Here is a 23,411-nt window from a genome sequence, read left to right on the forward strand (position 1 = left end):
CAGTTTGTATGGTGAAGGTGGTTGGGTAAGAGACATTACAGATTATTCACTCAGTGATATTGAAGAGTAGACGATATTGGTACAAATCATCATGGTTTTAATTTCACAAAAATATTATTGAGAAGTTTTGACATAAGGCTACAGATGGAGAATATTGTGTCCAGTGACCACAACCATTGCCAAATAAGCAGTTTTTCAGGAATGCCTTAAAGGAAGAAAGCAGATCTTAGAGGGTTAGAGTGGGGATTCCAGACCATGTTCCCTTGGAGTCTATAGAAACAGTAACACAGGTGAACTCAAAATTAAACACATCATTGAGAGTCTGAACTAAAATGAGTTATTGAGATATGAAAGGGTGTGTGGTGCAGGGAGATAGGAATGATTACAGCCAGGAATTAATTCAAAGGTGTGAAAGTAAATTGTTGTTGCTTATAAATGGGAGTCTTTTGATTGATCAGCAAGTTTTGGTACAAGTGAGCACTTCGGCAGTAGAGTTTTCAATATTCTTGAGATTATAGGGAGGGTGAATGTGGGATGCTGGCCAGGAGTGGGTTTAGATAATGAAATCTAGTGTTAACAAAAGGAATGAATGAGAGTTTCAGCAAATGAGCTGAGACTGTGGTGAGGTCTGGTGATATCACTGAAGTCGAAATAGTGGTCTTGGAGGGGGTCTGGCCTGTCATCCTCACCTCATTCAGCTGTTTGTCAGTTTGTGAATCAAGTCTGTAACAAGCTCAGGAACTGAGAGGCCCTGGCAGAACCCAAACTGGGCATCACTGAGCAGGTTATTGCTGAGCAGCTGCGTGACAGCACTGTTGATGACACCTTCCATCACCTCACTGCTGAGTGAGTGTGGACTGATGGAGGGGAATTGGCTGGGTTGGATCTGCCCTGTGTTGTTGTGTTGGAACATCCCTGAGCAATGTTCCACAAAGTCAGGAGGTGCCAGTGCTGGAGCAGTACTTGTCTTGTTGGGTAGCAGTTTCTCGAGCACAGCCAACAGTATTGTTGCCAGAATATTGGCAGGGCCCATACCTTTACACTACTTATTTCAAATCAGATCAAGAAATGGATGAGTTTTAAACCAAGTCGATCCATATCTGTGATGTCAGGGACCAATGGAGAAGGCTCATCCACTTGGCACTGCTGGCTGAAAATCGCTGCTAATGCTGTCCTTTTATCTGTTGCATGAATGTGTGAGACCCCTCCATCGGTAAGGGTGGGGATATCTGTGATGCTTCCTCCAGTGAGTTGTTTAATTGTCCATCACTATTCTTGACTCGGTGTGGCAGAGCTCAGATCTAACCTATTGGCTATGGGATCACTTAGTTCTATTTGGTGTTGCTTGTGCTGTTTGGCATGCAGGTTTGGTAGCTGTACCAGGTTGGCACCTCATTTTCAGGTATGCCTTGTACTGCTCCTGACATGCCCTCCTGCATTCACTGTTGAACCAGGGTTGATTCCCCTGGCTTGATGTTAATGGTTGAGTGGGGGATATCAGGCCATGAGATTTCAGATTAGGCTGGAGTACAGTTCTGCTGCTGTCGTTGGCCCACAGTGAGACAGAGGTTGCAGGGTCAAGAGGGCTGATTGTGTGGTTGTATTTGCTAGTGCATTGGTAGATGTAATGTGGTCCATCCAGTTTCATTCCTTTGTTGAGACTGTGCAGTGATTAATTCAATGAGTGATTTGATGGGCCACTGTCGGGTTTCTTTCCCTCAAGGACATGGTCAATGGCAGAAAAACATCCCCAATGGTTCCATGGCAAACAGGAGATTCTTCATTCCATTTGTTTTTCTTGAATTCAGAGCCACCCTCTACCGATTTGGGATTCAAACCTGAACTTCAGTTGTATATTTTAATATTCTTGATAAATGATAAATACGACAGGTTTGTTCACTTATTTTCAGAATCACTATCACAGGCTTTGTTTATTGTTTTGGAGATAGAAACACTGTCCATTATCCTGTCTCCTCCATCCTCCCCTCCAACAACAAGAGTGAGGAGCACATGGAGTTTCTCTGTCCATAACATTGCGATAATCCAATCAGCTGCCTCTGCTTCTTTCCTCCCTCTCCACTAGCCCACCGAGCCACACAGCCTCACAAGGGTGCTCCTCATTTTAGTCCTAAACTTGCATTTCCTCGAGTCCCTTGTCAAGCCTTATTAGAGGTCATCTTGACCATTTACCCTAGTGTAGCTAAATCATGGACATTCCAAATCTGTCTAATCCTCCCGCTTGTCAACGCCCTCCCTCCCTCCACCCCCCCCCCCCCCCCAACCTTGCAATTCACAGATATTGTTCCATGATCTGTCTGTCTATCTTTTCTGGTTATGTCCTTCTCTCCCATTCTGCTAAAACCTTATATTTGACCTCACCATCATTGTAAAAATCCTGCTCCATCTCTACTCTCCCTTTCCTTTCTGAGTTCATTGTATTTGGTGTCCCTCCAGGATCTATCCTTGGTCCGTCCTGTTTCTCACCTACACACTGCCAGGAGGTAACATCGCCCAAAAGCACTGTGTTAGGTTTCACATGTACACTGGCAATGCCCAGCTCTCCCTCCCCATCATCCGTCTCCATTACTCCACTATTACTCAGTTATCAAACTGCTTACCACACTTCAATTAGCTGCAATTCACTCCAATGAAACACTGTAATTGTTAAACCCATTGCCTTCAGTTGTTATTCCAAATTCATTTCCCTTACTGCTGTGTCCCTCCCTCTCACTGGGAAGTGTCTGAGGCAGAACTACACTCTTCACAATATTGCTCTCATATCTGACCCCAAGGTGACCATCTGATCAGACATCTACACAATCACAAACACCACAAATTCCAATTTCTAAAACGTTGCTTGTCTCCTCCTCACCCCAGCTCCATTGCTACTGAAACCCTAATCTGTGTCGGTGTTGCCTTAAACTTGACAAATCTGAAACAGAACCCTTGATTTCGCGACTGACCCAGAATCTGGTTCAATATGCAGGTGGACTGGGTAAATAATGTTGCTAGTGGATCTAAAGAAAGGGAATTCATGGAATGCTTACAGGATGGCTTTTTGGAACAGCTTGTCATGGAGCCCACAAGAGAGCAGGCTATTCTGGACCTAGTGCTTTGCAATGAACCAGACTCTATAAAAGATCTTAAAGTAAGGGAACCCTTAGGAAGTAGCGACCATAATATGGTAGAGTTCAGTCTGGAGTTTGAAAGGGAGAAGGCGAAATCTGATGTAATGGTGTTACAGTTGAATAAAGGTAATTATGAGGGCATGAGAGAGGAACTGACTAAAATAGACTGGAAGCAGAGGCTAACCGGGAAGACACTAGAGCAAAAATGGCAGGAGTTTGTAGGTATAATTGAGGACACTGTACAGAGGTTCATTCCCAAGAAAAGAAAGATTAACCGGGGAGGGATTAGACAACCTTGGCTGACAAAGGAAGTCAGGAAATGTATTAAAGAAAAAGAGAGATCCTATAAAGTGGCTAAGAACAGTGGGAAATCAGAAGATTGGGAAGGATACAAAAGCAAACAGAGGATAACAAAGAGTGTAATAAGAAATGAGAGGATCAAATATGAAGGTAGGCTAGCCAGTAATATTAGAAATAATAGTAAAAGTTTCTTTCAGTACATAAGAAACAAACGACAGGCAAAAGTAGACATTGGGCCACTTCAAACTGATGCAGGGAGCCTAGTGATGGGAGATAAGGAAATAGCAGGAGAACTTAACAAGTACTTTGCGTCAGTTTTCACAGTGGAAGACATGAGTAATATCCCAAAAATTAAAGGGTGTCACGGGGCTGAGTTGAGTATGGTTGCCATTACGAAAGAGATAGTGCTAGAAAAGTTAAAAAGTCTTAAAATTGATAAATCTCCTGGCCCCGATGGGATACACCCTAGAGTTCTGAGAGAGGTTGCTGAGGAAATAGCAGAGGCTTTGGTTGAGATCTTTCAAGAGTCACTGGAGTCAGGAAAGGTCCCGGATGATTGGAAGATGGCTGTAGTAACCCCCTTGTTCAAGAAAGGATCAAGGCAAAAGATGGAAAATTATAGGCCAATCAGCTTAACCTCGGTTGTTGGTAAAATTCTAGAATCCATCATTAAGGATGAGGTTTCTAAATTCTTGGAAGAGCAGAGTCTGATTAGAACAAGTCAACATGGATTTAGTAAAGGGAGGTCATGCCTGACAAACCTGTTGGAATTTTTTGAAGAGGTAACAAGTAGGTTAGACCAGGGGAACCCAGTGGATGTGGTCTATCTGGACTTTCAAAAGGCCTTTGATAAGGTGCCACACGGGAGACTGCTGAGCAAGGTGAGGGCCCATGGTGTTCGAGGTGAGCTGCTGGGAAGGATTGAGGATTGGCTATCTAACAGAAGGCAGAGAGTTGGGATAAAAGGTTCTTTTTCAGAATGGCAGCCGGTGACGAGCGGTGTCCCGCAGGGTTCGGTGCTGGGGCCACAGCTGTTCGCATTATATATTAATGATTTGGATGAGGGAACCGGGGGCATTCTAGCGAAGTTTGCCGATGATACAAAGTTAGGTCGACAGGCAGGTAGTACTGAGGAAGTGGGGAGGCTACAGAAGGATCTAGACAGGTTGGGAGAGTGGTCCAGGAAATGGCTGATGGAATTTAACGTGAGCAAGTGCGAGGTCTTGCACTTTGGCAAAAAGAATATAGGAATGGACTACTTTCTAAATGGTGAGAAACTTAATAAAGCCAAAGCACAAAGGGATCTGGAAGTGCTAGTCGAGGATTCTCTAAAGGTAAACATGCAGGTTGAGTCTGTGATTAAGAAAGCGAATGCAATGTTGTCTCTTATCTCAAGAGGGTTGGAATATAAAAGCAGAGATGTACTACTAAGACTTTATAAAGCTCTGGTTAGGCCCCATTTGGAGTACTGTGTCCAGTTTTGGTCCCCACACCTCAGGAAGGACATACTGGCACTGGAACGTGTCCAGCGGAGATTCACACGGATGATCCCTGGAATGACAGGTCTAGCATATGAGGAACGGCTGAGGATACTGGGATTGTATTCGTTGGAGTTTAGAAGATTAAGGGGAGATCTAATAGAGACGTACAAAATAATACATGGCTTTGAAAAGGTGGATGCTAGAAAATTGTTTCTGTTAGGCAAGGAGACTAGGACCCGTGGACACAGCCTTAGAATTAGAGGGGGTCATTTCAGAACGGAAATGCGGAGACATTTCTTCAGCCAGAGAGTGGTGGGCCTGTGGAATTCATTGCCACGGAGTGCAGTGGAAGCCGGGACGCTAAATGTCTTCAAGGCCGAGATTGATAGGTTCTTGTTGTCTAGAGGAATTAAGGGCTACGGGGAGAACGCTGGCAAGTGGAGCTGAAATGCGCATCAGCCATGATTGAATGGCGGAGTGGACTCGATGGTCGAATGGCCTTACTTCCACTCCTATGTCTTATGGTCTTATGGTCTTAAGACTCACCCGTAATGGGACACATCCTCTCCATATTTACCCTGTCAAACCTTGACAGAATCCTGTATGTTTCAAAGAGATCACCTCTCATACTCAGTGGACTTTGGAAGAATATTCCCAACTTATTCAGCCTTTGCTTACAGGATAATCCCTTCAAAACAGGGATCATCCCAATGGATCTTCTCTGAAATGCCTCCAATAAACTGCATTATTTCATGAACTAAAGTGACCAAATCTGTTCACGTTACTCCAGATGTGGTCTCACTTGCCATTTGTTTAGTTGCCCTAAGGTATATATTCCAAACTCTTATATTGCAAACTCTTTGAAATAAGGGACAGCATTCCATTCCCTTTCCTGATTCCATGCTGTAACTGTGTGCTCGCTTTCTGTGTTTCCTGCTCATTTTCCCCCAGTCCCTTTGTGGTGCAGCTTTCTACAGTTTATCCCAAGTTATACTCTATTTGCCAACTTGTTGCCCAGGTTTCCTGTGAATATCTCTCTGTAATCTGTTTATAATCCTTTTGGAACTTTCCTGTTATGCCTTTTCTAAAAGACTTCCCCCCCCTCATTATTCGAAACATGTCCTGGGAGCACTGGGCAGTGGGAAGCATGCGCAGTTGCTATCTTTCAGGGATACTCTGTTTCATGACCGGGAGGAGCTTGTTGCCCATTGGTTAGAATGGAGACAACTTGCCCATCGAGCTGCATGAGCCTTTCACACCCCATGTCTTATTGTGGAGACACAGCGGCAGAATGGAAGGAAAGAAAAGGAAGGAAATCCTGCTCTCCATATCTGACTGAATCTTGCAACATTCTGTCCCATGTTCAGTCACATGAAGTCCCAAGGTGGAAACTCATAGAAACCTACATAGATTTGCCCTTGAAGTGCCTGCTAACCTCCACCAGGGGTAATGTGTACTGTCCTCCTGGGCCAGGAGGAGGGAATTGTATGAGTTTCAAACTTGAACTGACAGTGACGGATTTTATAAACTTGTATAACAGACAGATGTTCAGATGGTAATCTCAGTCGTTGTAACGCCAAACTCTGACAGAATTACTCAATACATCAGGCCCTGGATATTCATATTGTGTTCCAGATCAATGCCATTTGCTGAATAAAAGTTCTCCTTTGAATCAAACCATCCTCTCAATAGATCTTCCCAAATCTTCAACATGTGTCCTGTAATCCTTGTATATTGAGCTGAAGGGTCTAAAGTTTATTATAATGTGTAACTTTTGTAAACCGCTTTGTCACAACTCCCCAAATTTCCTTTGCTACAAGGAGAACACACTCAGTTTCCCCAAACCCCTGATTCCCCAATGTCTGTTTGCTCTCTATAAGGTACACATCAGGGTTGTGTTGGAACATTCTCCACTTGCCTGCATCAGTGCACCACCCCCCCCCCCCCCCCAAACAATATTAAAGAAAGTGAACATCCTACAGGATAAAGCACTGTACCTGAGTGGTTTCCCATCCACCACCTTCAGCATTCCCTTTCCCCACCCTCGAGGCACAGTGGCATCACTGTGTAAAAGGTGAAGTCAGCATTGTCCTACCCGACCTTAGGACTGCTCTCTCATTAGAGATGTCTGGTAGTGGTTAACCTGAATATTACCACAGCACAGGCAAGGGGAGAGGTTGAAAATGAGAGTCCATTAATTGCAGATGTTTATTCTTGATGTGTATTAGCAACACACATGTCACGTGAACAATTAATGTTAAAAAAGCCCCACACATTCTGCAACTAAAATCCCCCATTATTTGAACCATCCTGGTAAATCTCCTGTGCCCCGTCTCAGGGACCCTGCCATCATTCAACAATGTGTGGGCGATCTGTGGTTCACACAGACCTAGCTGCTCTGAACCCTGTGGGTGATAGCATCGAGCAACAGTTGCACTGAACCTCTCTGTCTGGAAGAGAGTGAGAGACAGAAATCCTGAAGGCATTTAAAATCTATTTAGGAACACACTTGCAAGGCCAAGGCTGACAGGTCTATGGGCTCTGTGTTGGAAAATGGGATTAAAATAGTTAGCTGAGAGATTTCTTTCCAGCATAAATCCAATGGACCACAAAACCGTTTTCTGTCATGTCGACCACAGACGCGTAATATAGGAAAATGACCAGCCACAATAGAAGCCAGGTCAGAGAAGGTGATATTAGAATAGATGATACGTGATTGATTAATGTTTTTTGGAGGAAAATGTGACAGAGGTTAAGTGGGACATTGTGGAGCTCTGGGTGCAGGAATCTGAAATAAAAATGGGTTATCCTGAAGGCTGGAATTAAAGAAAGGCACATCACAGAGATTTGATAGGGTGGACAAGATTAAAGATAGAAAGTGTGTTGAGAATTGAGATTAGTGGTTGGAGGATTTTGCAGAGATTGAGATGTCTTTGATCCCAGAGATAGTGATAGTTCTGAGGCTCGAGAGGAATTATAGAGATAAGGATGAGTTGTTCCCTTTCCCAACCCGACCTCTTTACTGATAATGATTGTTTCTCTGTCCTCATCTGCCATTGCCTCCATAGGCCTGTGACAATGAGACTACACAGACAGTCTGTTCCTGTTAAGGCCAAGGCTGGGAGGCGTCGAGAATGCTGCATGACCTGATAAATTGAGGCTCTGGTCAAGAAAATGAAGGAAGGATATGGCAGGTACAGACCACTGTGTTTGTGTGAATCCCTAGAGGACTATAAGGGCAGTAGGAGTATACTCGTGGGAAACCAGGAGGCAAAAAAGGGGACATGAGATAGCTTTGGGAAATAGGTTTAAAGAGAATCCAAAGAGATTCTACAAATACACTAAAGACAAAAGAATAACTAGGCAGAGAATAGTGACCCTCGAAGATCAACAAGACTGTCTATGGAACAGCAGGAGGTGGGAGAGATTCTGTAAGTATTTCATGTCAGATTTTACTGAAAGGGTATATGGAAGTTAGAGATGTTGGAGAAATAAATAGTGATAACTTGGCAAGTGTACATATTAGAGGAGGTGGTACTGGATGTCTTAAAATGCATAAAGGTGGATAAATCCCTGGAATCTGATCAGGTGTATCCCAGAATTTTGTGGGTAATTAGGGAAGCTTTTGCTGAGCCCCTCGCTGCGAAATTTGTATCATCAATCGCCACAGGTGAGGTGCTGGAAGATGGGTGCCATTATTTGAGAAAGGTGGTAAGGAAAAGCCAGGGAACTATAGACCGGTGAGCCTGAAGTCAGTGGCAGAGAAGTTGTTGGAAGGATTCTCCGGGACAGGATTTACATGTCATTGAAAAAGCAAGAAATGATTAGGGAGAGTCAGCATGGCTTTGGGCATTGAAATCAGTAACTTGACTTGAGAAAGACACAAGGTTTCACACAACACACTGGTTAGCAGGTTCAATACCATAGAATTCTGGCGGAACTAGCTGTTTGGATACAGAATTGGCTGGAAGGTCAACACAGAAACAGAGACCCGTCAGTCCGACCAGTACATGCTGATCAGATATCCCAATGCAATCTAGTCCCCCCTGTCAGCACCCGGCCCATATCCTTCCTATTCATACACACATGAAGGTGCCTTTTAAATGTTGTAATCGTAATGGCCTCCACCACTTCCTCTGGCAGCGCATTCCATACACGTACCACCCTCTGTGTGAAAACGTTGCCTCTCAATTCTCTTTAAAGTCTTTCCCCTCATACCATAAACCTATGCCCTCTCGAGCTGGGATCCCCGATGCCAGGGAAAAGACTTTGTCTATTTATCCTATCCATCCACCTCATGTTTTTATATACATCGATAAGATCACTTCTCAGCCTCTGACGCTGCAGAGAAAACAGCCCCAATCTATTCAACCTCTATTCAACCCCCAGCCTAGCTCAAATCCTCCAACCCTGGCATCGTTCTTGTAAATTTTTTCTGAACCCTTTCAAGTTTCACAACATCCTTCCAATAGGAAGGAGACCAGATTTGTACGCAACGTTCCAAAAGTGGCCTAACCAATGTCCTGTACAGCCGCAACATGACCTCACAACTCCTGTACTCAATATTTTGTCCAATAAAGGAAAGCATACCAAATGTCGCCTTCGCTATCCTATCTACCTGCACTCCAAGGTCTCTTTGTTCAGTCACATCCCTCAGGACCTTACCATTCAGTGTATAAGTCCTGCTAAGATTTGCTTTCCCAAAATACCACTCCTCAACCCATTTACCCATCTGATCAAGATCCCATTGTACTCTGAGGTAATCTTTTTCACTGTCCACTACACCTCCAGATTTGGTGTCTTCTCATTAACAATACCTCCGATGTTCACATCCAAGTAATTGATATAAATGACGAAATGTAGTGGATCCAGCACTGATCCTTGTGACACTCCACTACTCACAGGCCTCCAGTCTAAAAAGCAACCCTCCATCACCACCCTCTGTCTTCTGCCTTTGAGCCAGTTCTGTATCCAAATGGTTAGATCTCCCTGTATGCCATGAGCTCTAACCTTGCTGAGCAGTCAATGTCATAGTGGAGGGTGCTTTTTGTACTGGAAGCCTGTGATGAGCAATATGCTGTCAGGCTGGTTACTGGGTCCACTGATTTTTGCCATTTATATAAATGATTTCTATGTGAATATAGGAGCTATGGTTAGTAGGTTTACAATAGACACCAAAATTGGAGGTGCAATGGACAGCAGAGTTACCTGAGAGTACAATGAGACTCTGATCAAATGGGCTGAGGGGTGGAAGATGCAGCTTAATTTAGATAAATGTGAGGCTCTTCATTTTGGAAAAGCAAATCAGGGCAGGATTTTTACACGTAATGGGAAGGTCCTGGGGAGTATTGCTGAACAAAGAGATCTTGGAGTGCAAGTTCATAATTCCTTGAAAGTGGAATCATAGATAGGCAGGGTAGTGAAGAAAGTGTTTGGTGAACTTGCCTTTATTGGTCTGTGCATTGAGTACAGGAGTTGTGACACCATTTTGCGGCTGTACAGGACACTCATTCAGCCACTTCTAGAATTCTGCTTTCAGTCCTGGTCTCCCGCTCTCGGAATGATATTGTGAAACTAGAAAGGATTCAGAAAAGATGCAAAGATGTTGCCAGGGTTGAGGGATTGAGCTATAGGGAGAGGCTGAATAGACTGAGGCTGTTTTCACTGGAGAATCGGATGCTGAGAGGTGACCATAGAGATTGATAAAATCGTTAGGGGCATGGATAGGGTAAACAGCCAGGGTCTTATTCCTGTTTAGGTGAGTCCAAAACTAGAAAACACAGGCGTGAGGGAAAAGATTGAAAAGGGATATTAAGGGCAAAGTTTCAAGCTGAATGTAGTATGTGTATGGAATGAGCTGCCAGAGAAAGTGTGGAGGCCAGTAGAGTTACAACATTTAAAAGGCCTCTCACTGGATATGTGATTGGGAAAGGTTTAGAAGGCTATGGGCCAAGTGCTGGATTATGGGACGAGATTAATTTAGGATATCTAGTCGGCATGGACAAGTTGGACTGAAGGGTCTGTTTCTGTGCTGTACATCTCTGGCACTAATAAATTAAAATTTAGATTTCTCTTTTATGGAGAGTTAGCAGGTCAGACAATTCTCCTTGGAGCTGAGAAGGATAAGCAGTGATTTCGACCAGGAGTTGATTTGTTTCCAGGGTATTTCATTTACAGAGAGACAGAGTGAGAAATTTTTAACGTCACAATTTTGAGTAACTATTTTCAGGTAACTGGCAAATAATGCAAAGAAAAATGTGAAGATTATTTTACTCAGTAAGTTCTGAGCATCTGGAACAGTTTGACCGACAGCTGGATGCAGATTCCGTAGTTATTGTCAAAACAAATTTGAAATTTAACATTTTTAAGGAAGGATTTGGAGGCCTCTGTCCAAATGGGAGGTGAGTTGGGACTGACTGGGACCATCTCCAGAGGGAGAGAGTACAGCCCCAATGGGCAGAATAGCCTCCAGTCCCTGTGCTCTGTGATACTGACTCATTCACTGTGAATGATGAAGCTCATCACAGGGCAGAGCCGTAGGGATGTACAGCATGAAAATAAACCCTTTGTTTAAACTGGTCCATGCTGACCAATATGCCAACCTAATCTATACCCATTTGCCAACACTTGGCACATATCAGTCTACACCCTTCCTATTCATATACCCATCCAAATGCCAAATGGTTTAATTGTACCAACATCCTCCACTTCCCGACAGAAGATTCCATACACGCACCAACCTCAGTGGGGGAAAGAAAATTGCCCCTCAGATCCATTTTAAATTCTTCCCCTCTCACCTTAAACCTACACCCTCTCAGTCTGGACTCCCCGACCCCAGGGAAATGACCTTGTCTATTTATCCTACCCAGGCCCCTCATGGTTTTATAAACCTCTGAGGTCACCCCTCAGCCTCTGATACACCTGGGAGGATCCCACCACTCAGGTCACAATGGGGCCTGGCTGATTGATACAGCTTCAGACCAATAGGAGAGTTGGCATGATCCTCCAGCCAATGGGAGTGAATGAGGGGTGGGTCCAGCAGGCCAACACATGACCATCAGCTTTGCAGGCGCAGTGTCACTGTGAGGGGGGACTGAATGTGAAGGAGTGGGAGAGACAACAGATACTGGGAGAGAGATGGAGTTAGTGTGGACTGGGAAGGTTGATAAACACTGTTTCAGTCTGCTGGACCTGAATTAGATACTCCGGGTAAATTAGAACCAAAAGAACTGCGGATGCTGTAAATCACCCACAACTACCAGAAGGTGCTGGAAAAGCTCAGCAGATCTGGCAGCATCTGTGAAAAGAAATCAGTTCGCATTTTCGATCCAGTGATGCTTCCTCAGGGACTGATGTTACTGAGAAAACAAAGTCTGTTTTTATGCAGAAGATAGGGGTTAAGGAGTAAATGATAAGTGGGGATAGAGTCCAAAGAGAGAGATAAGAGCATTTGGACAAAGGAGTGAATAACGATCGGACGGGGGGAGGGTGAATAGCTGTTTATGGGGACTGTTAGTGGCTAACCATAGGTAGTGTGTAATGGCAGGCTACGTAATAACAAGGCCTGGTATGTGGGGTAGGGGGGAAAGACACTAGGACGTGGGAGAGTTCAGGACCTAAAATTATTGAATTTGATGTTGAAGCCAGAGGGTTGCAGGGTCCCCAAGTGGGAGATGAGGTGTTGTTCTTCCAGTTTGCGTTAAAGTGTGGCTCTGGAAAAGCACAGCAGGTCAAGCAGCATCCAAGGAGCAGGAGAATTGATGTATTGGGCATGTCAGCACTTCATCAGAAATGTGGGTGGTGGAATACGGCTGAGAGATAAATAGGGAGGGGTGTTTGGGGTTGGGGGGAAGGGAGCTAGGGAGGCAATAGGTGGTTGTAGATGGAGGGTCGTGGTGAGAGGGTGGAATGGATAATTAGGAAGGAAGATGGGAAGGTGGGACTGTTCAAGAGGACAGTGCTGAGTTGGAGGGTTGAATCTGAGATCAGTTGGGGAGTGGGAGATGACGAAACCTTGATGCTGTGTGGTTGAAAGTTCCCAAGGTGGAAGATGAGGAGTTCTTCCTCCAGGTGCCGGGTGGCTCGGATTTGGGATGGACGGCTTGCATGTCCTTGGCAGCGTGGTGGCGGATGGGGTGGGGGGTAGCCGAAGTGGTCGGCCACAGGGCAGTGGGGTTGGTTGGTGCATGTGTCCCAGAAATGTTCCCTGAAATACTCCACAATTTGGCGTCCTGAGAGCAAAAGACACAATAGGTGAGGTGTTTGGGTGGGCAGGGAAATCTCTGCTGGATGTAGGAGGATCCAGTGGTGCCTTGGATGGAGGAGAGGGGAAGGTGTGGGCACAGGTTTTCCACCTCTTGCAGTGGCAAGCGAAGGTGTCTGGAGTGGAGGGTGGGTTGGTGGGGACCGTGGATCTAATGTGGAAGTCACAGAAGGTATGATCTCTGTGGAATGCTGAAAGGGTTGGGGAGGGAAATATATCTCAGGTGGTTGGATCTGATGGTGGACAGAGCAGAGGATGATGTGTTGTATATGGATGGAAGGTGAGGATGGGGGGGATTCCATCTTTGTTGCATTTGGAGGGGTGGGGTTCAAGGGCAGTGGTGTGGGAAGTGGAGGAGATACACTGGAGGGCATTGTTGACCACATGTGAGGGGAAATTGCAGTCTTTGAAATAGGAAGCCATTTGGTATGATCTGAAGTGTTCTTCCAGCTTGCATCAAGCTTCACTGGAACACTGCAGTATGCATGAGACAGAGATGTTGGACAGGGAACAGTCTTGTGTGTTAAAGAACAGGCAACTGGAAGCTCAGGGTCTTTTTTGCAGACACAATGTAGATCATCAGCCACCATTTCCACCACCGTCACTGAGATTCTAGAAGGTTCCTGTCTCCTCCATTAACAGCTTTCCAACTTCCCACTCCTTTATCTTTCCAAATGTTCCTGTGTCTCTTTGGGCTCTGTCCCCACCTATTATTTACTCTTTAACCCCTATCTCCTATAGTCCAAAGATCTGTAGGTGAGGTGAATTGGCCCAGCTAAGTTTCCCGTAGTGTTCAGGGATGTGTATTAGTTCGGGGAAATGGAGAGTAATAGAATAGGAGAATGGGTCTGGGTGGGATAAACTTCGGAGGGTGGGTGTGGAATTGTTGGGCCAAAGGGCCTGTTTCCTGAAGGGATTCTAATTTTCCCAGCTGTCATTGGTTCTGAGGAAGGGTCACTGGACCCGCGATAACCCATGGTGTGTGCAGGAGGCGGAAAGGGGAGAGTGGCAGAAGAAACCAGATGAAATGTATCAGTGTAGACTGGGAGGGTTTAGTTACACTCTGGGCAGGTCGTTAGTCTGAATTAGAAACTCTTGGTCCCACGTTTGCAGCAAAGGGGAAGATGGCTTGGGCCTCAGGCAGTGAGAGGTCCTGGGTTATAGCCACCATCTTTACTTGGGGCAAGGTACAGCAAGGAGCATGCACACGTCCTCTACCTGGGTGGGGGCAGGGTGATTTGAAGAGGAGCATTTACACATGAAACACATACCAAGAGAAGTGTTTGTCTTCACTATTCATCTTGCACTGACTGTGAGCTTTGTTTTGTGAATTCATTTTATGGGATATTAATTGAGAATAATTGAGACTGGGATCTCAATAAACAAGTTTCTACAGTCAGCGGAGTCATCAGGATCTGAATATCATTGGCATTTAACTGTGGAATGAGAAAGGATGTCTGTTCTGTCTGTGGGAAAATATCTTCAATGTTTTTTTTCAAGCCAAAAGCAGAAAGAGTCCATGGTTGGATCTCCCTTGGGGTATGTGTTCAATTCTTGGCCCTGCAGCTGTGGAAGGAGGTATTGGCCTGAGAGGGCGCACAGATTTATCCAAATTACACCTCGTCTTTTTGCAGGAACTGTCAGATTTAGTCTCAATCATCCACTTTATAATGTTAATCTGTAAACTCCCTACTTCCAATTCTCTGCAAATTTCTTACGGACTCAAATTCCAGCACCTTTTCAGGTGGAACGTTCCCGATTCTGACAACTGTCTGTTCATTCAGAAACTGCTGAAATCCATTTTGACTCTGGGGTTACAAAGGGCTGAATTGAAAGATGCAATGCTGGTCCTGAGCTCCCATTGAGTTGCATTGGAACAGTACAGTGTAGGTGTGAGCAGACAATGAAAATGACAGGGCTGCACTGTGAGAGCTGCTTGGCTCAATGAGAGTGTTTTGGAGTTGGGTGTAAATAGTGAGGTGAGACAGGGAGAAGGTGAAGCTGAAACTCCGTTTTAGTTCAGGCCTTTCAGAAATTCACAGTCCCAATGGGAATAGCCAATTTGTCAGTGATACCTGTGGAGTATTTAAGTTTTTAAAGTATGACATATCAGCTTAAGTAAAGATTTTTTTTGTTATTATAATGGACATGTTTGAAGTGAAGGAAGGTTACTCACTCATTTAAATTCTCTTAATGGGAGTAACTAGAGGAATGTAGAGAGACGTTGTGACAGGAGCCCTCAGACCTGTGGTGTGCTCCTCTTGCACAATGTAGGAAATAAGGGCCGCTTCCAGTGTCCCTGACGGCTATTTGTGCAGCAAGGGTTCCCATCTGCAGCTACTGGGAAACTGCTTTTCAGAGCTGGAGCTGGGAGTGGACTCAATGTGGAGCATCTGCAATACTGAGAATGTTATGGACAGCACATTTAGTGAGTTAGTCACCCTGCAGGTGAGGGTTACACAGGCAGAAAGGGAATGGGTGAACATCAGATCTAGTAAAAGGCTCAGGAAGTGAATACAAGAGTCCTCCATTGTTATCCCCTTCTCATACAGCTACTGTCTACCACCTGGGATTCTGTAAGGGCAGGAATTTGTGGGGTGGCTTCTCGGGAAATCAGCATCAGCCAGGTTCATGACACCACAGAGAGCTCTGCTCAGAACAAGAGGAATGAGAGTGGATGGGCAAAAGTGACAGGGGATTCAATAATCAGGGGCACAGCCAGGCACTTCTGTGCCCTCAGACATGAATCCAGGATGGTATGTAATCTCCCTGGTGCCAAGATCCATGATATCATGGAGTGGCTGCAGGACATTCTGGAGCTGGAGGGTAAACAGCCCGTGGTCGTGCAACACGCAGATACCAACGACATCGCTAAACAGAGGGATGAGGGCCTGAAAGCTGGACATAGGGAGAGCAGAGATGCATTAAAATGTAGCTCCTGAAATGTAATAATGTCAGACTTACTCCCAGTGCCATGTGCTAATGAGAGCAGGAATGAGAAGGTAGATCAGCTGGATGTGTGGCTGGGGAAATGGTGTACCACAGAAGGGTTATGATTCCTCAGGCACTGGGACTGTTTCTGGGTTAGGTCGGACCTATACCAGCCTGACCGGTTACCCTGGGCAGCGCTGAGACAAATCTGGTGGGAGCTTTTACCAGTTCTGTTGGTGAGTTTGTAACTAGTCTAGCAGGGGGATGGGACCTAAAGTGTAGGCTTATATGGGTCCGATTCAGGACAGGGAAGGAGAGGTAGAATATTAGTGATGTAGTTAGCAGCTCAGAAAGCCAAAGGAAAGGAGGATTAAATGAAGATTGAGTCCCTGTACAGCCATCAGTCCTGACATCCCAGGAAGGTGAGTCAACAAAATCTGGAGCTGTTTACATGTCTATGACTCCATGTGCTTCTCGCAAAACTCAATGAGGTTTGTGAGACACGACCTGCCCTTGACGAAACCATATTGACGATCTGAAATCATATTGTTGTTTGCCAGATGATTACAAATAGTGTCTCTTATAATCCTTTCCAAAACCATTCCTACAACAGAAGTAAGGCTCACTGGTATATAATTACCTGGGTCATCTCTACTGCCCTTCTTGATCAAGGGCATAACATTTGCAATCACCCAGTCCTCTGGTACTGAACTTGTAGGCAATGACAAATCAATATCAAAGCCGAAGCCTTTGCTATCTTCTCCCTGGTTTCCCAGACAATCGACGGATAAATCCCATCCAGCCCAGGGGACTTGTCTACTTTAATCCTTCTAGAATTGATAACACCTGTTCATAACTAACCTCGATCCTTTCTAGTCTAACATCTTCTACCTCATTATTATCTACAATATTCTAATTTTCCTGAGTGATAACCAATGAGAAATGTTTGTTTAGCACCTCTCTGATTTCCACAGTGTCCACACTCAACTTCCCACTTCTGTCTTTGATTGGCCCTATTCCTACCCTATCCTTTATTCCTCACATACCTATAGAAAGCTTTAGGGTACTCCTTTATTCTATTTGCTAAAGACTGCTCGTGTCCTCTCTTTGCTCTTCTTAACTCTCTTGAAATCCTTCCTATCTGATCTGTAAGTCTCCATCGCCTCATCTGTACCATTTGTCTCATCAACACATAAGCCTCCTACTTCTTCGTAACAAGAGATGCAATTTATGTTGTAAACCACGGTTCCCTTACCTTATCACTTCCTCCCTGCCTGACAGGGACATGCCTATCAAGGACACGCAATATCTGTTCCTTAAACCAGCTCCACATTTTCATTGTCTGCATCCACTGCATTTCGCTCCTCCATCCTATGCATCTAATTCTTGCAGAATCGCATTATAATTGCCACTGCCCCATTGATAAGTCTTCACCTGTGGCATATACCTATCCCTTTTCATCGCTAAACTAAACATAACTGAATTATGATCACTCTCTCCAAAGTGCTCACCTACAACTAAATCAAACACCTAGTCCGGTTCATGACCAAGCACCAGATCCAATGTGGCCTCCCCTCTTGTCGTCCCTTCGACATACTGTGTCAGGAAACCCTCCTGTACACATTAGACAAACACTGATCCATCCGACGTACTAGAGTTATAGCATTTCCAGTCAATGTTTGGGAAGTTAAAGTCCCCCATAACCACCACCATGTTACTTTCACTCCTCCCCAGAGTAATTTTGCTAATCCTCTCTTCCCACTCCCTGGAACTCTGTGGCGGCCTATAAAAACTCCAAGCAGTGTGACCTCCCCTCTCCTGTTTCTAATCTCAGCCCACACTACGTCAGTTGACAAGTCCTCCCCAAATGTTCTCTCAGCCACCGTTATACTATCCTTGACTAACATGACATCCATGGGCCCATTGCGGTGCTTCAAATTCCATGAGGCAGCCATACTGTCTATGACAGACAGACTCAGTCTGGAACCTCCTCTATCCTTAAGACCTTATGCACTGCCCACGCTCCTCCATTTCCCCTTTGCACGTTCCCTTTTCAACCCATCCCATCCCACCCCACCTGCATCACTCCACAATTGGAGCTGTCAAGGGCAGAAGTCTGTGGAAAACCCTCCCTAACCTTCTCTATCCTCCGTTAAGATGTATTTTAAAATCATCCTCCTTAATCAATATTTTGATCATCCATGAAACACCTTAGGAGATTTGCCATGATGAAAGATTCCATATAAAGCAAGTAGTTGTTGTTATTGCTGTACATTAGGGGAAACAGAAATGATGCTTTCAAAATTCTAACAAGAAAGTCACTGATACATGCAGTGTGTAGGCCAAATAATAACCTCACATTGGGATGGACAATAAACAAAGAAATAGCTGATGCCTATAAAAATGGCATGTCTATTACCATGGGTGATTTTAATCTACATGTAGATTGGTCGAACCAGCTCAGTCAGGGTCGCCTTGAGGAATTCATTAAGTGTATACATGATAGTTTTTTTGAACAGCAGTATGAAATGTAAACGACAAGGAGCAAGCTATCCAAGATCTGGCCCCTGTGCAATGAGACAGGAATAATTAATGACCTCAGAATTAGGGATCCTCTTGGAAGAAGTGATCACTGTATGGTTGAAGTTAGAATACATATGGAGAGGTGTGAAGATAAATTACTTGCCTTCGATCTCTTCATAGCCAACTGCCGCTGTGAGATTAACCGCCTCAACTTCTCCACCCCTCTCACCCTCGGGACGTGCATCCCTCCACTCCATCTGTTCCAACCCCAACCTCACTATCAAACTGGCAGACAAGGGAGGCGCGGAAGTAGTTTGGCACACCGACCTTTACCGTTGAGGCGAAACGCCAGCTCGCGGACGCCTCCTCCTACTGCCCCCTTGACCATGACCCCACCTCCCACCACCAAACCATCATCTCCCCATCCACCGCCTCCAACCTCATAGTCCCTCAACCCCACCACCAGTTTCTACCTCCTGCCCAAAATCCACAAACGTGACTGCCCCGGCCGACTCATTGTCTCAGCCTGATCCTGCCCCACTGAACTCATCTCTGCATACCTCGACACGGTCCTGTCCCCCTTAGTCCAAGAACTCCCCACCTACATTCGGGACACCACCACACCCTCCACCTCCTCCATGATTTTCGTTTCCCCGGCCCCCAACGCCTTATCTTCACCAGTCCCTATACACCTCCATCCCCCATCAAGAAGAACTCAAAGCCCTCCACTTCTTCCTTTCCCACTGTACCAAGTAGTATCCTTCCACTGACACCCTCCTTCGACTGACTGAACTGGTCCTCACCCTGAACAACTTCTCTTTCCAATCCTCCCACTTCCTCCAAACCAAAGGAGTAGCCAAAGGCACCCACATGGGCCCCAGCTATGCCTGCCTCTTGATATGAGGAACAGTTCCATCTTCCGCAGTTACACTTGCACCACCCCCCACCTTTTACTCCGCTACATCGATGACTGTATCGGCGCTGCCTCATGCTCCCATGAGGAGGTTGAACAGTTCATCCACTTTACCAACACCTTCCACCCCGACCTCAAATTCACCTGGACCATTTCAGACTCCTCCCTCCCCCTCCTGGACCTTTCCATTTCTATCTCTGGCGACCGAATCAACACAGACATTTACTCTCAACCGACCGGCTCCCACAGCTACCTAGACTACACCTCCTCCCACCCTGCCCCCTGTAAAAAAAAAAAACGCCATCCCATATATCAAATTCCTTCGTCTCTGCTGCATCTGCTCCCAGGAGGACCAGTTCCAATACCGTACAACCCAGATGGCCTCCTTCTTCAAAGACCACAATTTCCCCCCAGACGTGGTCGACGATGCCCTCCACCGCATCTCCTCCACTTCCCGCTCCTCCACCCTTGAGCCCCGCCTCTCCAACCGCCACCAGTACAGAACCCAACTGGTCCTCACCTACCACCCCACCAAACTCCATATACAGCGTATCATCCGTCGTCATTTCAGCCACCTCCAAATAGACCCCACCACCAGGGATATATTTCCTTTCCCTCCCCTCCCCTATCAGCATTCCGAAAAGACCACTCCCTCTGTGACTCCCTTGTCAGGTCCACACCCCCCACCAACCCAACCTCCACTCCCGGCACCTTCCCCTGCAACCGCAAGAAATGCAAAACGTGCGCCCACACCTCCCCCCTTACTTCCCTCCAAGGCCCCAAGGGATCCTTCCATATCCACCACAAATTCACCTGCACCTCCACACACGTCATTTATTGCATCCGCTGCGCCCGATGTGGCCTCCTCTATATTGGGGAGACAGGCCGCCTACTTGCGGAGTGTTTCAGACAACACCTCTGGGACACCCACACCAACCAACCCAACCACCCCGTGGCTCAACACTTCAACTCCCTCTCCCACTCCACCAAGGACATGCAGGTCCTTGGACTCCTCCATCGCCAGACCATAGAAACACGACAGTTGGAGCAAGAGCGCCTCATCTTCCACCGAGGAACCCCTCAACCACAAGGGATGAACTCAGATTTCTCCAGTTTCCTCATTTCCCCTCCCCCCAACCTTGTCTCAGTCAAATCTCTCGAACTCAGCTCCATTTTCCTAACGTGCAATCTTCTTCCTGACCTCTCTGCCTCACCCCCACTCCGGCCTATCACCCTCACTTTGACCTCCTTCCACCTATCGCATTTCCAACGCCCCTCCCCCAAGTCCCTCCTCCCTTCCTTTTACCTTAACCTGCTGGACACACTCTCCTCATTGCTGAAGAAGGGCTTATGCCTGAAACGTCGATTCTCCTGTTCCTTGGATGCTGCCTGACCTGCTGCGCTTTTCCAGCAACACATTTTCAGCTCCGATCTCCAGCATCTGCAGTCCTCACTTTCTTCTCCAGTGCGAAGATAAAATCTAATACCTTGGTCCTGTGCTTGAACATGGGGAACTAAAATGGAATGAGGAAGAACCTGGATAATGTAGACTGGAAACAAAGATTTTATGGTGGGACAGTTGATGAGCAGTGAAAGATTTTCAAAGACATTTTAGGAAGTGCTCAGCAAAGGCATATTCCAGTGAAAAGGAAGGACTGTAAGAAAAGGCGGTGGACAAAAGATAGGGAATTCTACACCAGTTAGTTTATTCTCTGTAGTTGGAATGATGTTTGGGTCTATTATCAAGGAAGAAATAGCAGGGAATCTCGATACAAATTGTCCCATTGGGCAGACAGAGCATGGATTCATGAAGGACAGGTCATGCTTGACAAATCATTTGGAATTCTATGAAGACATTTCGAGCAAGGTGGACAATGGGGACCCAGTGGATGCAGTGTACCTGGATTTCCAAAAGGCCTTCACGAAGGTGCCACACAAGTGGCTGTTGCATTATATAAGGGTGCATGGGATAGAATATTAGCATGGATAGAAGATTGGTTGAATAACAGGAAGCAAAGAGTGGGGATAAATAAGCCTTATTCTGGCTGGCAATCGGTAACTAGTAGTGTGCCTCTAGGATCAGTGTTGGGACTGCAATTATTTAGAATTGATACAGATGATTTGGAGTTGGGGACCACATGTAGGGTGTCAATGTTTGCATCTTAGACTAAGATGAGTAACAGAACAAAGTGTGTGGAGGACTGTGAAACTTTGCAGAGGAACAGAGATACATTGAGTGAGTGGGCAATGGGCTGGCAAGTGGAATATTATGTTCATGTTTGGTTGGAGTAACATTAATAAAAAGATTATTACTTGAATTTTAAAAAAGTTACATTATTTGCTATGCAGAGGCACCTGAACATCCTTCTGCAGGAGGGTTAGTCACCAGGTATAACAATCAATTCAGAAGGCAAAAGGAATTTTGTCCTTCATTTCTGAAGGGATTGTGTTTAAAAGCAGAGGTTATGTTCTAGCTTTCGTGGGTGCTGGTGAGGCCACACCTGGAGCACTGCATGCAGTTTTTATCTCCTTACGTGCTCAGGGATGTACTGCCCTGAGAGGGGGTGCAGAGGAAGTTAACTATGTTGAATCCGGAGGTGAGGGGTTTGGCTGAACAGAGACTGAGTAGATTGGGATTTTATTCATTGGAATTCAGAAGAATGGATAGATATAAAATAATGAGTGGAATTAAAAAAAAATACAAGTGGAGAGGATGTATCCACTGGCAGGTGAAGCTAGGACAAGAGGGCATCACCACAAAGTCAGAAGCAGCAAATTTAGGAGTGAATTGAGAAGGGATGTCTTGACCTTGATGGAGTGCATTGCCTGGGGAAGTATTTGATGCTAGTTCAATGAACGTTTTTAAAGCGAAGTTAGTTTATTTTATAAAAGAAATAATTAATTAAGGAATACGGTAAGAACGTGGGTAAATCGTTCTGCATCCACAAAATGATCAGCCATGATCTTATTGAATGGTAGAGCAGGCTCGAAGGACAGGACGGCCTTAACTTTTTCCAAGATCTTTTGTTCTTTTGTTATACATTCCTCCCTCACTCGTGACTTGGAAGTGCTGGTGTTGGATTAGGATGGACAAAATTAAAATTCAGAGAACACCAGGTTATAGTCCAACAGGTTTATTTGGAAGCACTACTTTGCTGGTCCTTCATCAGTTGGTTGTGTGATTTTTAACTTTGTCCCTCACTCTTGTAACTGAAAAACAGCAACAAAAGCCACGAAGCAGTGCGCAAGCTCCAGCCAACAGTTGGTATTGTGGACAATGAAGAAGGTTATCTCAGAATACAATGGGATATTGATCAGATGGGCCAATGGGCTGAGGAGTGGCAGATAGGATTTAATTTAGACAGATTAGGTTAGTATATCTGGTTGTCATACATAGGTTGGACCGAAGAAGTGATTGATGTCAGTGTGGACCAATGCCGAGGCAGGGGAGGAGCTGGAGGACCTGGCGGGGCAGATGGTCCTCCGGCCAATCAGTGAATGAGGGCGGGACTAGACTATACCATGTGATCATCCTCACGGTGGGTGCGGAGAGCTGTCGGTAAGGAAAGAAATAAACAGCAGGAAGCGGGAGGGAAATGGTGTTGGTATGGTCTGAGAGGTTTTACAATCATTTGCTGCGCATCGGAAAATACAAATTTGAAACTTAGTCCCGTTTTTGCAGCAAATGGGAAGATGCCTCGTTGAGTAATCGCCGCCATCTTTATTCGGGGCAATGATTCACTGGACACGTGCGCGGCCGCCAGCTTTGTAGGGGGCAAAGTTCAGAGGGATGTATGTGCAGCCTTCCCTGGTAAAAAGAGTCATAGGGCAGGATTTACACAGAGCACATTCAAACCCAGAGAAATGTATTT

The 23,411-nt window shown here is 45.5% G+C and overlaps 1 long non-coding RNA gene across 1 annotated transcript in view; it reads left to right on the plus strand.

The window, feature by feature from the left end:
- LOC140458568 (uncharacterized) overlaps positions 1–23,411 on the plus strand; it is a 127,051-nt gene that overhangs the window by 29,018 nt on the left and 74,622 nt on the right. The window lies entirely within an intron of this gene.

This window comes from Chiloscyllium punctatum, chromosome 33 (assembly GCF_047496795.1).
Source record: "Chiloscyllium punctatum isolate Juve2018m chromosome 33, sChiPun1.3, whole genome shotgun sequence".
Lineage (NCBI taxonomy): Eukaryota > Metazoa > Chordata > Chondrichthyes > Orectolobiformes > Hemiscylliidae > Chiloscyllium > Chiloscyllium punctatum.